The sequence below is a fragment of the Triticum dicoccoides genome, chromosome 4B, assembly GCF_002162155.2.
Source record: "Triticum dicoccoides isolate Atlit2015 ecotype Zavitan chromosome 4B, WEW_v2.0, whole genome shotgun sequence".
Taxonomy (NCBI): domain Eukaryota; kingdom Viridiplantae; phylum Streptophyta; class Magnoliopsida; order Poales; family Poaceae; genus Triticum; species Triticum dicoccoides.
This window is the reverse complement of record NC_041387.1, coordinates 94,514,622-94,531,618: the sequence shown is the minus strand read 5'-3', so window position 1 is coordinate 94,531,618 and position 16,997 is coordinate 94,514,622. Positions and strand designations below refer to the sequence as shown.

Genomic DNA, 16,997 nt, shown 5'->3' with positions numbered 1-16,997 from the left:
ATGATCCGGCGAAGTCGGGGAGGCGGTCCGGCGAGGGGGGCTTCGTGCAGCGGCGGTTGTCGGGCGATGGGAGAGCGCCGGGGCGCAACGGGGGTCAGCGGGCTCGGGCGCTCTACCCAGATCCAGACGGGAGGAGGAGAAGTGGATCGTGGGAAGAGAGGAGTGGGGGCGAGTGGGGATGGAACCGGCTAGGGTTCGGCTCGGGGTGGGGGTTATGCGGGGAGAGGTGGGCCGGCCGGGGTGGGCTGCCGACTAGGCCGGCCAGTTGGCTAGCTGGGCCGGATGGCCCGGGGGGGTCATTTCCCTTTTTTTGGTTATCCATTTTAGCTACTGATCCTATTAAATTATAAAACTAAATGGGTTTTGTTTGATATGAGACTTGTCACATAAATCAATCACATTCTTATTTAGGAGACACAAAAAGTTTGAGGCCAAAAGGAATTGTCTAACTTTTTAGAAATCAAAAAGGCAAATTTAAATGCTCCTGGACCACCAAATAATTTCCAGGGGCATTTTGGGAATCTAAAAGAGGTTGTTTCCAACATGACAAATATCTAAGGATTATTTGCCACACATTGAACATTTTTATTTGCATGTTTGACAAATTTGAAATTGGACTCTCATTTGAACTTGAATTTGAATTAAAATCTGGATCAAGCGAGGATTAGCAATAGTAATGTCATGACAATGCTCCATTAGCAGAGGATTACTGTAGCTTAATTATCCGAACATCACAGATATATGGCACTTTGACTGTCACTAAATATGGTAGGGCAAAATGAATCTCCACAAAGCTCAGTGTACAAACCTTTCGACCAGATAACTTATTTGCATGCCTCAGAAATAGCCATATACTCGGCATCAGTAGTGGAACAAGCCACAATAGACTGCAAAGTTGCTCTCCAACTCACAGCACAACCACCAATGGTGAAAACATAACCTGTGAGTGATTTTCTCTTATCCAAATCACGAGCAAAATCAGAATCAACAAAACCAACAAGTCCATCTCCAGTTTTCCCAAACTATAAATAAGTATTAGAAGTACCTCGCATGTATCTAAAAATCCATTGAACTGCTTTCCAATGCTTTTTTCCAGGATTAGCCATGTATCTACTAACAACACTTAATGCATAAGATAAATCCGGACAAGAACAAACCATGGCATACATAAGTGAACCAACTGCACTCGAATAGGGAACTCTAGACATGTACTCAATATCAGCATCTGACTTAGGACATAAAGCTGATGATAATTTGAAGTGTGCAGCTAACGGTGTACTCACCGGCTTGGCATTATGCATATTAAAACGACGAAGAACTTTATCAATATATCCCTTCTGACTTAGATATACTTTTCCAGACGATCTATCTCTGGATATTTCCATGTCAAGAATTTCTTTGCTGCACCCAAATCCTTCACCTCAAATTCATTACTCAATTGCTTTTTTAGTTCATTAATCACTGACATACTCTTTGCAGCAATAAGCATATCATCAACATAAAGGAGCAAATAAATAGTTGAACCGTTAACAGTTTTCAAATAAACACAACTATCATAATTAGACCTTTTGAAACCTTGAGAGAGCATAAAGGTGTCAAATCTCTTGTACCACTGTCTAGGGGATTGCTTCAATCCATAAAGAGATTTCTTTAACTTACATACAAGCTTTTCTTTTCTAGGAATAACAAAACCTTCAGGTTGTTCCATATAAATATCCTCTTCTAATTCTCCATGTAAAAATGCAGTTTTAACATCCAGTTGTTCAAGCTCAAAATCATGCATGGAACAATACTGAGTAAAGTGCGAATAGAGCTATGCTTCATAACAAGAGAAAAGACTTCATTATAGTCAATACCTGGAATCTGACTGTAACCTTTAGCAACTAACCTTGTTTTATATCTTGTCTCATCATTAGGAGAAACACCGTCTTCCCTCTTGAAAACCCACTTGCAACGAATAGGTTTCTTCTCTCTAGGCAATTTTACTAAATCCCAAGTGCCATTCTTTTCAAGTGATTCCATCTCATCATGCATAGCGGTCATCCACTTATTACTGTCACCAGAAATAATAGCCTCGGAATATGAAGAAGGCTCAGCATTACCTTCAATTTCTTCTGCAACAGATAAAGCAAAAGAAACAATATTGCACTCTTCAATTAACCTATCAGGTTTATTAGTACCCCGCCTAACTCTGCCACGTGCAAGATTCCAATTGGGCGGAACAGTAGGCTGATTTGGAGTAGGAGTGACATGCTCATCATCAACGACGGGTTCATCACGTGCATCAACAATTTCATTACCAGATGTATCACCTGTTTCAATAACATGCTCCACCTGAACAATAGGCTGCTGAATAGTAGGCTATTGTTCACTCTCAACAGGAACATTAGTAGATGAAACATCATGTAACATAGCAGTTTCGTTAAAGACAACATTTCTGCTAATAACAAAACCTTCTGGGTTCCAAGATTCCACAATTTAAAACCTTTAACACCAGATTTATAACCAAGAAAGATGCACTTAATAGCCCTAGGCTTAAACTTTCCATTATCAACATGAGCATAAGCAGTGCAACCAAAAACTCTCAATTGTGAATAATTAGCAGGTGAACCAGACCATACCTCAATTGGAGTTTTCTTACTAAGAGCAATAGATGGTGAATGGTTAATGAGATAACAAGCAGTGGAAATGGCCTCAGCCCAAAAACGCCTATGCAAACCTGCATTGGACAACATGCAACGGGCTCTGGAAATAATGGTCTCGTTCATACGCTCAGCAACACCGTTTTGTTGAGGAGTATAAGGAACAGTGTAATGTTTGACAATGCCTTCAGACTTGCAATAATTCTTAAATTGCTTAGAACAGAATTCCATACCATTATCAGCGCGAAGTATTTTTACCTTCCTTTCAGTTTGCCTCTCAATCATAATCTTCCACTCCTTAAATATTGATAATGCTTCATATTTATGCTTCAAGAAATAAGGCCAAACTTTTCTCGAATAATCATCAATAATAGTCAGCATGTAACTAGCACCATCTAGTGACTTCTTGCGAGATGGTCCCCATAAATCAGAATGCACATAATCAAGAATACCTTCAGTTGTATGAGTCGAAGTATTGAACTTCACCCTCTTGTGCTTGCCGAAGATACAATGCTCACAAAATTTCAATTTAACAGGTTCATATCCATCAAGAAGACATCTCTTATTTAACTCTGCCAAACCAAGTTCACTCATATGTCAAAGACGCATATGCCAAAGGTTAGCAGCATCACAATTAGAATTCTTTGAAATAACTAGAGTAACGTTAGCTGAAATGGTAGAACCTTGAAGGTAATAAAGACCATTGGTCTAACTTAAGTCACCTTTCATCACAACAAGGGAGCCTTTGGTGACCTTCAAAACACTATCTCCACCTGAATACTTGTACCCCTTTGCATCAAGGGCACTAACAGAAATAAGATTTCTCTTCATCTTCAGAATATACCGAACATCTGTCAAAGTTCTGATTGTACCATCAAACATCTTGATTCGAACGGAACCTATGCCTTCAATCTTGCATGGTGAATTATCAAAACCCAAAATGGAACCAGCAGAAGTAGTGGAATCAAAAGTAGTAAACCAATCTCTATGTGGGCACATATGGAAAGTACATACAGTGTCAAGTACCCACTCATCATTGGTCTCAGCACATCCAGCAATAACGACAAGAGCATCATCAGAACTATCATCACGAGCAATGTTAGCAGAATTTTCACCTTGTTTGTTACCTTTCCTCTTTTCTTTATTCTGCAACTTGAAACACTCTGAGATGTCATGCCCGTCTCTCTTGCAATATCTGCAATATTTCTTGTCTCTGGATTGCGACCGGCCCCTATGGCCATTCTTACTTTTGCCTCTGTTTCCATTATTGGAGTTCTTCTCCTTTGTCCGGCCACGAACAGATAATCCCTCGGCTTGGTATGAACTGGAACTATCATGAGGCACCATTAATTTCATCTTCTCCTTAGAGTTCAAAGCTTCATAAACTTTATTAAGTATGAGAGTATTACGACTGTATAATATGGTGTCTCTAAAGTTTATATAAGAACTTGGCAGTGAACAAAGTAACATTAAAGTAGTATCTTCCTCTTCATACTTAACCTCCATTGGAGATAGATCAGATATGATCTCTTTAAATTCTGAAATATGATTCAAAACATTACCTCCCTCGGGTAACCTGTGCAGGAATAATTTTTGCTTCAGATGCATCTTGCTGGTGAGATCTTTAGTCATGCAAATCCCTTTCAACTTTAACCATAGAGCGGCGGTAGTTTTCTCGCTCAAAACTTCCTGCAAAATATTATTATGCAAATAGAGTTGAATTTTTGACAAAGACTTACAATCAATTCTTTTCTTCTCAGCAGTCCAGTCCTGAATTCGGTTCTTCCCAAAACTATCCAGTGCTTCATCATAGTCAGACTGTGCCAACAACGCTCGCATCTTGACTTGCCATAGGATAAACCTTATGTCACGGTCTAGAAACGGAAGATCATACTTCATGGATGCCATGAGTCGATAAAACTGGTAGAAAAATCCTTAATAGAATTAATATACGGACCAAGAACCAGAAGAAATAGCACCTAGTAGTTCGCTGGTGGCCGTAGCAATTGACGACAATAGTACTAGATGAGACAACTAGCTTCCACATGAGACTAGCCACAATGGGTAGTAACATAGAGTAGTAACATGAGCATTTTACTACTCTATGTTACTACATGTATAGTGGGGAGTAACATATGTGTGATAACATGCAACACTTCATTTATTAGGCTATAGACTCATCTTGCCTTGATATGTGTGATGTTACTCATACTAGTAGTAACTAGCTATGTTACCACATGACTCTCTTTCTTCATTTATTGCTTGCCACATCATCTATTTTATCTAGATATGTGTGATGTTACTACCTATGTTACTCCCATTGTGGGTAGTCTGAGCAGTACTCGATGGAACTAGTACTCCTAGACGAACTTTGCTTCGGTCTCCACGTGAGAAAGCAACGGCTAGTCAGGTACTCAGGTTGCTTGCCCCAGAACCCTAGGGACTTGGAGCCTGTACGTGGAGGCGTTAAGCGACAGCAGATGTAGACGCCGCGTACGGAGCAGCAGCGGTAATGCGCGGAACAGCAACGACGACAGCTTTGAGGGATCTCCACGTGTTGGAAATCGAGTCGGTCTCGGTGGATTAAAAAAACCGATCGGATGAATCGAAGAACGGCGGCGGCGTGCACAATCGAACCCTAATCTCCCGTCTCAAATCTCGTATCTGCAACCTCAGCTCTGTATACCATTTGTTAGATAATAACGAGAAATAAACAAAACAGAGAGACACGATTTTTTACGTGGAAACCCTTGTGCGAGAAAACCACGGACCCACGAAAGGCACAAGAACTATGAGGAGGAGTATTACAAGCACGAGACGACAGACTGTCTGAGGCGCGACTACATGGTATATATGAGGCAATACATCAGAGTCTTTGGAGGACAAGTAAACGAGTTGTACTCGTACACGTCGGTACCAACGTAAAGGTCCACACCGTATGTACTACGTCTAGTCCAATACGGTATAATTTGGATCATAATTTAACAGTATTCCTCTTGGGGACGACATGCTTGAAGGTATGCATATGCTCGAGAATCCAGTGGACGGCATCTGCGATGAAACTGCGTTTGATGTGACTCATCAACAACGTGGAGTCTCCCGGCTTGCGGTCGTGAAACAACGAGCACGAGCACGACGAGCACGAGCACTGGTCTCCTGATGTTCCGGCTTGCGGCTTCTTTTACATCCGCTCTTTCTGGCTCTTCTTTAGCGTTCCTCTCGTAGCCACCGCATTCCTGTCACCCAACTCTTTTTTTAGCATCAGTACAGACACAAGCGCTCATATACACGCGCATACACTCATTCCTATGAACGCACACACGCACACCCTACCCCTATGAGCACCTTCGAGAGACTGAGCCGGCATATTATCTTGAGATTTACGAAGCCACCATAGGCGCATTGTCGTCGACGAGAACGTCTCCTCCCACTGAAAACGCATCGCCGGAAATCCAGAAATAAATCCAGAAATAATGCGAGCACCAGGATTTGAACCCTGGTGGGTTGGGGATACCACTGTCCACCTAACCATCTCAACCACAGGTTGGTTCGCACTGTCACCCGAACTCTGTAATGAAATGAACTGTTACCTGTCAAGCTGTGACCCACGGTAGTATTTCAATCGCTATGGCTTACGGTGTTTGGTTGGTGGGGATAGAGACTAATTGACTGGATGCCATATTATGCCCATGTGTTTGAAGGAATCAAACCCAACTAGTATGAGTGGGATAAACAAAAGAATAAACAAAGGGGCAAGTGGCTGAAGTTCAGATTACAAGAAGCAAGTGGTTATATGTCGGATCAATAGCATCTCCCAGAGCCTGACTCCTGCCCTTGGCATCCAGGTCCTCACTAACCAGGGTTAGCTTCACTGCCGTCAACCACTCGACCAGGTTTGGAAATTCTGCCATAATTTCTCGCAGATCTATAATAAACATCTTATGGCTCTTCTCGGATGAACTAGTTCGCAACCGATTTCAGTTTTGTCAAGTACTCTGATTCTATCGGTTGGGAGTTTAGCTATTCGTTCTTACCGGAAGTTTTCTGGATCTGCTGGCAAGATCGTGGTTAGACGACCATTCTACTCACTCTGCTCATCATTAGATTCATGCCCGGGTGTTTTTATCCTTTTACACCGAAGAAATATTGGACCTTTTCGGTTCAGCGAGCATCCGCCTGCTTAGTTCTTCGGTCTGCGCACGAGTTGACTTCATCCGATGAAGATTCGGACGTCTAAGGCGAACTCCAACCGTCGACCCCAAACGAACGCGGACATTTATCCGTTTGGGTCGCGATTTGGACCATGTCCGGGGGGCGGACAGTCGCTGGAAGCATCTACGCCTAACGCACGGACGCGCAGCAGGAGCCCGGCCCCGCCTCGCCCCGAGATGCTCTACATGCCCAACGGCAGCGTAGACAAGTACCTGCACAGCGACTAGGAACGGCGCCGGCGGCGGAGGAGCGCGGCGCGGTGGGCCTGCAGGGCGAGGAAGCAGGTGCGCCGCGAGGGCGGCCTCCAGCGACGGGTGCGACAGGACGAGCTCGGAGTAGAACATGCCCAGCAGCGGCTCGGACTCCGCGTCGGCCTGCGCCTCGGCGCACATCTCGTCCCAGACGTCGCCGCCGCTGTTGCAGCAGCCGACTTTCCCGCTCACGGTCGCGCCCGCCGGTGCGCTGACCACGCGGTGGTCCGTGGTGTGGTCTGGCATGAACCGGTAGATGGATCGGGAGATGCGGTGGCAGGAGTATGCTGGGTTCAACTTGTCGACGGCGGGCCTAGTTTTGTCCGTCTCGATATCAAGTTGGGCCTAGTTTTGTCCCAAACGGACGTCCGTGGATGATTTCGGGTTCTGCGATGGAGTTGACCTTATTCGAGATTAAAAAGGAACATCCTTATCCTTAGGCTGACATCATTCATTCACTACTTTGCAGATCACTTTTGACGCCTTAAACTTTGATCCCACTGTCTTCATTGCAACAATTTGAGGGAGATCTGTGCCTTTTTTAAGTTCCTATATAGGTTCATTTTGTGGGGTTGAACACAAGAGGAAAACAGGTGCTTGTCTGTATGTTGTTTTTATTCAAACTTTTTTACCTTTCAACTATTTTCTGGCCACTAAGGATGCTTTTATGTTGATTATACATTTCATATGCGAACTAGCAATGGTTTAATAAGATTGCCCATATGTGCACTTCCAGGGTAAAGGCATATAATTGCAAATGCATCGCCATAGACTTACTCAAAGCGACCTGGAGTGCATGCTACGTGATGAAAAGGTAGAACCGAAGGCCTTACCATTAATACTCCTGGAAGATATCACTAATGGATTTTCTGATGAGCGGGAAATTGGCAGAGGTGGATTTGCGGTGGTCTATAAGGTACGACAACTCTCAACAATCACAGTTTTAACAACAGTTGATTTTGAGATTTTAGTTGATACAAGGCCTGCTGAGAATGTAGGGAATGCTTGAGAATGGGGCAGCCGTTGCTGTCAAGAGGCTATCCAATACACATATGTGTGATAAAGAATTCGAACAAGAGGTTGAATGTCTGATAAAGGTGAATCACACAAATGTGGTACGATTTATTGGATATTGTGCTGATTCACAAGGGAGAGCGGTAAGCAACAATGGAAAAATTGTTATTGCGGATGTACGACAAAGGTTGCTCTGCTTTGAATACCTGGATAACGGAAGTCTTGATACGTATATCGATGGTAATTAAGATCATGTGGCACATAAACTTTAGTTGGATATTTATTTTTTAATTTAACAGTATAAGACGTACCATGTGGTATACTACCTGCCATTCAAAGATTTAAGGTTACTAATAAAGTGCCTTCTCTTCCCTCTTTCATAGAAGCATCTAGTGGACTTGACTGGAGAAAGCGCTACCAAATAATCAATGGGATTTGCAAGGGACTACACTACCTCCACCAAAATCGAATTCTTCACTTGGATCTTAAACCTCCAAACATTTTGTTGGATGATAATATGTTACCCAAAATTGCAGACTTTGGTTTATCAAGGTGTTTTGATGAAAAGCAAAGTCGCGCTTTTACAACAAATATAGCTGGAACAATGTAAGATAGCTAAGCCTCTTGAAATCTCATTCTTTTTATGCTATGATTGTATTATATCCACACTTTTCTCATTAACTGACTGGATCAATATTAATGTCATAAAGGGGATATTTGCCACCAGAATTCGATAGCGGTACAATCACATACTGGTTTGACTTGTACAGTCTTGGTGTTATAATTATGGAGATACTGACCAGAAAGAGGGGGTATAAAGCTGTTGAGGATGTAAGAATATTTCTGACGCATTTCTAAGATAAAGGTTTGATTTCAATTTAGTTTTAAGTGGTTATGATTAGTTTCAATACTAATTTTTTTTTCATAGACTTTGCATTGATGGCATCACTCTCTTTATAGTAAACTACACAACAAAACATTCTTAAAAGGTGAATAATATGTAAATTATTGCCACATTACATCATATTTAGCAATAGAAATTGCAATTTAAACATCAGTATAACGTGGTCAACTTTAGCAACAAGAGGTCCATAGTGGAATTCAATTTTTTTTTGGGTAGGATGTTGTTTGATATCTTACCTAGCATATCAAATAACAAAAGGTCCATATGGACACATATAGAAACAATGTTGCAGTGAAAGCTACAAATACAAATAAAGTGAGTGTAGTATCTAGAAAAAACCTTGCGAGTACTACTTAAAAATCAAGTGAAAATAGAAGTAAAAATGCCTCGGTATACTTATCCATCGTGTAAGTAATTATTTCTAAAAGAAAACCAACTATGGGTTTGATGGTGAGGATGGTGGTTTTATCCCTGATCTACCAAGGATCAAACCTAATGTTTGACTACTTGTGTCTCGGTAATATGTCTTATTCTTTTCGTCTGAAGCGATGTTCCCATCGATGGCAGATGACTGTGGTGACTTTGTTGATCTTAAAGCTCCATAACTAGTCTTTAGTAGATCTCCAGTAGATGTTGTGTGTGTCTTCATACATATGATGTTTTAATAAAACCATTACAAAATAAAATCATGCATGCTTTATTGATGAACATGAAAGACCTTATATGTAATGACAAAGTTGTGTGGGCAGTGGAGTACGTACCATCACGTCTCATTTAAAATTATCTCCAATTGGGTGTCAAAGTACTTTTCCTTAGTTGAGCTAACCGGCACACTTCAAAATGGTGTTTTGGCATAGCATATATGCAATATATAATAATATTTTTTGAGTCGCAAATTCCATTCATAGATACTTGAAAGTTGGAGCATCAGATTGGAGCAATCACAAAAGGACATACAATTGAACAAATACGAGTATGCGCTGAGATAGGAATAGAGTGCATGGAGTTCAATCCATTGAAAAGACCGGTTACACAACATATAATCGCTCGGCTCCCTGAAACTAAGGATGGTCCTATTGAACCTGCCGGTATCTTCAACGCCGCAGGTAATGTTATATCGAGGAACAAGACATCCTCCATCAACCTTATATTTAAGTGATTGTGTACCCTGGTTTTTCAGCTGACCTAAAAAATATTTGTTTTCAGGTTGATATTTAGCATTCCACTTGAAAATAGAAAGACTGTCTTCATTTCACTTTTATTTCCCAGTATGTGGATAAGGTGAAATATGGTTGCTTGTTCTGCAGGCAGATGGTCCACATAAAGGTGCACTTAAGGCAAGCTCTGAGGTGAGTTCTTCTAAAAACTTTCCTTTTAATCTTAACTACTGATTTCTAGACAACCATTATTTATCATATCCATTAAACAAAAATAAGAGAAAAGGATCTTCATCGGTTGGATTTTGTGATCCTGATAACAATATATATCACTCCCTCCATTCCTTCTGCATGGCATCCTCGTATTTCGTGATCTACTTTGACTATTGGTTTGACAAATAAAACATTAGTCATGTGTCATAAAAAGTATACCATCGTGAACTTTTTGTTCATAAGTATTCTATGGTATAATTTTCAGGCACCTAATGTATGTTTCGGTGGTGAAATTGATAGTCAATTTGACCTTAGTCTACGAATGTCACATAAAGATGGAGTAATTAGGTAGAGCAGCTACTGCAATGTTCCACCAAAACATAAATACCATAATGCAACTAAAATTGCTTATATTCGATATTAATAGGCAATATAACCAACATAATTAAGTAAGAGAGGCCACTATTTTATTGGTGCACTTTGCATTGTGGTGGATTCTAATAATCACGTTTGTCCCACCCGTTTTTTTCCTGTTTTATAGTTTTTGTTTGACCCGATTTTGCCTACTTTGTTTCCAATTTTGCACAGTTAGTTATAAAATAAGCACAACACATCATAATTCAACAACCACAAACTGAGATTATAAATATATTGATAAAATGGCTTATATTACAAGCACTAAACAAAAGGACAATGGAATCCAGCGACCGGTAAGATGTATACTAGTACTATAAGACATCATCGTTAATGCAGTAACCAAGCATTTGCATAGCCTGGTGCCAGGAGATTATGCATTTTGTGTCGCTCGTGTTTTGTACGTAGCATTTGTTTCCTTCTGGCTAGACCCGCTGGGGCTCTTATACATTTAAACTCCCTAATTGGTTAACAAAAAAGCAAAGCTTTTGCTTCTTTTCAGAACAATAAATCAACGTTTATTCACTCACAATTGCATATGATTTTTTGGTACCAGAAGTTCCATTTGGGAAGTTGGTATATACTCCCTCCGTCCAGAAATACTCGTTGAAGAAATGAATAAAAATAAAATAAAAATACATCTAGATACATCAATTTCTCCGACAAGTATTTCTGGACAGAGGGATTATACATCCCAGACGCACACAACATGGGAAATATAAAAGTATGTAAGGGCATCTCCAACTCCAAGGCAGACCTGTAAACCTCCCGCAACCGTTCGGACCGCGGAAGCCATCCAACACCAACCTGTATCGGTCTGCGGAGCGGTCCGGATGCGATTTCTCCCACAATCCAGAGACAAAAGTGGCGGAGGTTTGCGGGAGTCTGGACCACTCTCAAGCCCGCTTCTGACCGTCCTGACCCACCAACACCCCGTCACCCACCCCTCCCGTGCTTTTTTCCAATGCACGCGCCGCTTACCACGACGTATTCATGCCGGCCCAGAGCACGCGGAGGCCACCATTGATGTCACGATTTGAGCGGAGGGAGGGAGGGCGGCGCTGACCGCCGCGACCTCTCAGCAGCCGCCACTTCAATGCGGACGCGGGTTCCTGAGGAACCAACTCCGGCTGTTGTGTCGCATTGAAGCGGCTGACCAGCCCTTCACATGGCCTGGCCGCGGCTATTTAAGCCGCGCTCCAGCGTCGTCCACATCGCTTCCTCCTCCTCGCCACCCCCCTCCCCCTCCACATCTCCGAGATGGGCAAGTGTTGGGCGTCCGCGTCGGCAGGCAGTTTTGGGGCGGGATCTGGTGGCTCGTGGAGATGCCGACCTCGGACTCCGGGGCCGCCGTCCTCGTCGGCTGGTGACGACTCAACGCGGGAGGAGATTGCCATCTCCTTCGGTGCCATCTCCTTCGGTGACGAGGAGGACTAGCAGTCACCGCCGCCGCCATCACAGTCCGCCCCTGTGGTGCCAGACCAAGTCTACACCGGCACCGATGCAAAGTTCGAGGAGCAGATGGGGTTGATGCTCCATCGCTCTATCATGCACACCAACGGCCCGGCTCCGCCACCGGGGGCGCTCCTCCCTGTGAAGCTACATCTGTCATCCCCTCCACGCTCTTCGCCGCCGCGTAGCCGCGGCATCCAAATCGGACACCGCGTCAAGGACGAACGGCTCTTCCCGCCGCCCCGGCACGTCGTGAAGGAAGAGCGGCTCTCGCCGCCGCCTCGCCGCGTCGTTAAGGAGGAGGAGCCCCGCATGCCACCGCCCCTTGCCCAAGGCGCACGGGCGCATTTTGCACAGCCTCCGTGGCGACTCCTCCTCGTCCCAGAGTGCCATGACAGTGCAGGACTACGCCGACCGGGACCAGTGCCGGCGGGACAGGCACAACGCCGCGTGCCGATCTCAGTTCGCGGACTCCGACGTCCCGCTGCCATACATCGCGGCAGACCCAGACCTGGTGTACGCCTGGGCCCTGGACCGCTCCGTGACAACGTCGGATACGGCCAAGTGCCGTCTCCGACGCCTCAATGGGAAGATGGCCAGGTACAACGAGGAATGGTCCCTCATCGAGATCGCCGCCGAAGACGATGCCTCCAACAAACGCCGCCTCTACCCCAGCCCACATCCTTGGTGGCCATGGCCGCACTGCGCATGACGCAGCAGGAGGCGGAGAGGATCATCCGCAAGCATCAGGCGGTCGCCGGAAAGCCCTGCTTTGGTGCCACCATCTTCCGCAGCCCCAAGCCCGACTCCGATGACTCCGACGGCGGGTCGGGCGACGATGATGGAGGAGGAGCCGGCCAGCCTGTCATTGCCTACGAGGTCACGTGAAGTATAGGATAGTTTATGGTTTTAGTTTTAGATTTTTAGTTCATCGGACAAAATATCGTCCGGTTTTATGTACAAATTATCCTATTTTCAATAAAATATGTTGTGTTTATATCAAAATTTGTCATGTTTGCATGAATTTCCTCTGCTTGGTTTGAGTTGTTGTAAAAATGTATGCAGCTAGCATTGTATATTGACCTCTTGCATCGATGCGGGAGGCTTTTTTACGGGTTGCCACTGGAAATGCCCTAATAGTGTGCCTTCTTTTTATTTTTGTTGCAGATAAGCTCTGTCTCTGACCTGGCAGATGAGGTGCCATTGATGACTATTTCTAAAACATCATCCGACCAATTGTGGCGAATCAATCCACCCAAAGGACTAAGAGAGACGAGAACCAAGGTGAGCTACAATCAAAAGGTTTATTTCGTTTTTACCAAGAGAGACGAGATACTTCTTGTGCACTGTTAGACTATATTTGTAGCCTATACCGTATGTGCTCCTGATGTATTTGTACGAGCACCTACGGCCAGTTGTTGTGCCCGATCGTGCAGCCGGTTCTCTCCTATAGTGGTGCACGATCGCTGGACGTGGGACTCCCACATGATCTCTCTCGGCAGCCCCTCGAACTGTACATAATCAAAGTGTGGTTGAGTTTTCCCCCTAATCCCTCTGTTCAACATGGTATTTGATACCCTCGATTTGCACAAACCTTTTGTGCAGGTCCACGATCCCGCTTCCGCCTCCATGGAGCTGGAGCAGGTCGCCGACGGCACCCCTCTCCACGCCGTTCCCGCCGTTCCCCTAGCCAATGCCCCACCCACCACTGCTGCGGGCGCCCCAGCGCCCTCGGTCCCTGCACCGGCCATGGCACGAACTCCACCTCTCCCTGCTCTCCCTGCGCCTGCTGCAGTTGTTGCACCACCACCGCATCCAGCGGTCCCCTCCTCCATCCTCCAGACCCTGGACCTCCTCTCTAGCAACTACACCCAGTGCGGCGCCGCTTTGACACCGTCATCAGCATGTTTGGGCTCGGTGACCACGTCCATCCCGAAGCCGTGTCGGGCCTTGGATAACCCCGAGTGGCTCATGGCCGATCACGTCGTCGTGCATTGGCTGTACACCACCATCTGCCTTGAGCTTCTTGACGCCATCATGCAGCCCGAGGACATTGCGATCTCTGTGTGGACCGCCATCGACGGCATCTTCCGCGACAACCAACTTGCGCGTGCGGTCTACATCGACGTCGCGTACCATGCCGCCGTCCAGGGCGGTCTGTCGGTGATGCAGTACTGCACCAAGCTCAAAAACTTCACCAACCAGCTCTGCGACTTGGGCCAGTTGGTGACAGAGACGCGCTAGGTCTTCCACCTTCTATGCGGCCTCAACCTCCAGTACCACGCCGTCATCCCCACATCACGTCGCAGTTGCCCATGCCTTCCTTCCTGTAGGTGCGTTCCATCCTGCTCTTGGAGGAGCACCGTGTTGAGCAGGCTACCCGCATCCAGTCCACCCACGTGCTCATCGTCGGGCTGGCTCAGCTCCTTCGCCATCGCCCCCTATGCCGGCCAAGCTGAGCACAGACGGAAGTGTGTGCCGTGGCGAGCAAGCAGAGCACGAACAACAGAGTTGTCAAACTCACGTACGTTGTCAGTCCAAAGAGTGAGAATGGGGAGCTGGAATTGTGTCTGTACGTACGCAAAGAACTCGGTCAGTATTGCGATAGTTTCAGATTTGTGTTTGAGTGGGAAAGTCCATGCATAGTGAGTATAGTCATCAAGCACTGTCAAGTAGAACTGATAACTAGAAATGCTTACAACTGGAGATGTCCATATATCAAGAGTCAGAATCTAAAAAAGAAACATGCTCAATCAAACTACGGGGCGACTGAAAGGGTAAACACGTTCTTGCTCTGCTTTCATCGGGCGTCCCTACACTAGCCCACGAAATAGCAAAGCTGAGCGCACTCTTCGTACACTCAACGCTGGGGTGCGCGCCCTCCTACTGCATGCGGCCATGCCGCCGCACTTCTAGGCAGAAGCTCTCAGCACCTCCAGTTGTCTCTGCTTTTCTAACCTCACCGCCAACTCACGCCACAAGCTCGATCAGCGGTCCGCCGCGTGCATGTTCCTTGGCTACCCACCAGACCACCTTGGCTACCGGTGCTTCGATCCCATTTCACGGCGCGTGTTTACATCATGGCATGTGGTCTTCCACGAACTGTTTCCCTTTGCCTCATCCCCGGTCACTAAGGGCTCGTTTGGTTCTTGGGCAAGTGCTCGCTTAGCCTGGCCCGGCAAGGAAGAGGTCGATTTGGTTCCTAAGCGAGCTTACCTCGTTGCCCACAGTTTCCAGGTTTTTCTACGCTGGAGTGAGCAAGCCGATTTGGCTAGCCTTCATCGGTAAGGTTAGCCTTGCCTAGCAAGGTAAACTGGCAAGGGATCTAAACGCTACTTAATACAGCTCCCACCGCGCCGAGCGCATCGCCCGCTGTTTTGTACTCCCTCTATCCCATAATGTAAGACGCTTTTTATATTAGATGTCAAAAAACGTTTTACATTATTGGACGGAGGGAGTAGATGCCAGTGGCTGCTCCACCTCTATCCATGCGCGTGCTGCCAGCCCCTTCAGTGTCGGCTGCCCGATCTTCATCTGACGGCCCCGCCCGCGCTCTTCAGCGCGTGCCTGCCCCGTCTACAAACTCGCCTGTCGGATCGCCATGTGACGGACCCTGCGCATCGTCTGCATGCACGCCTTCGCTAGATTCAGATGGGGGCTCGCGCGGTGGCTCTGGTGCGTCCTCCTCGTGCCCTGCCGCTAGCATGATGAGCAGCTCTTCGTTAACCCCGGTTGTTGTCCCGTCACCGGTCCTCGCGTCGGCGCCACCGCGCATGGTCACTCGTGCCTAGCACGGTATATTTTCGGCCGAACACGAAGTACTATGACGCCGCGGCCACAACCACGACGACGGCCATCTCGCATGTCCCTAGCTCGGTTTGCGTTGCCATGCGTGCCCCCGATTGGCTGGCGGCCATGCAAGAGGAGCACGACGCGCTCGTCCACAACCGGACTTGGGAGCTGGTCCCCCGTCCTCCCGGCGCCAATCTCATCACTGTCAAGTGGGTGTTCAAACATAAAATGAACTCCGACGGCTCTCTAGACCGCTACAAGGCACGCTGGGTCGTGCGCGGCTTTCGCCAACGAGCCAGCATTGACTATGGCAATACCTTCTCCCCGGTCATCATACCGACAAGGATCCGCACGGTGCCCACGCTCGCCGCCTTGTGGGGTTGGCCTGTGCACACTAGTAGAAAACAGGGCATACGTTCGGGCCAGATAACTCCATTAGTCCCGATTCAGTCACGAACCGGCACGAATGGGGGCATTATTCCCGGTTCGTGTCTAAGACCGGGACTAAAGGCATAGCCATGATTCAAATGAGCCCTTTAGTCTCGGTTTGAGACACGAACCGGGACTAAAGGGTGGACACGAACCGGGACTAAAGAGTGGTGTGCCCTTTAGTCTCGGTTCGTGTCTCAAACCGAGACTAAAGGACCCTTTTTCAAACTCTATACCCCCCCCTCGCGGATCGCCTTTTCAGTTTTGTAAAAAGCAAAAGAAAATGATAAAAACTTCAAAAAATTAAAATCCTTCGAGATGTAGTTATGTTACTACATCTACTAGTTAGGAAAATTAAAAAACTTAAATTTGGACATGTTTTGCAAAAAAGTGTTAGGAAAATGTAAAACGGCCTGCATACGATGTCGAAAAAAAATGCATAATATATCAAAAAAATCAGCATCAAAATCCGCATCCGATTTTGACGGCCTATAGGCTGTTTGCAATTTTTTAGAAT

At 45.9% G+C, this 16,997-nt stretch overlaps 1 pseudogene; it reads left to right on the top strand.

Annotated features, from left to right (window-relative positions):
* The first annotated feature begins 6,361 nt into the window (after nucleotides 1-6,361).
* Nucleotides 6,362-16,997, top strand: part of LOC119295223 — a 32,764-nt pseudogene continuing 22,128 nt past the window's right edge.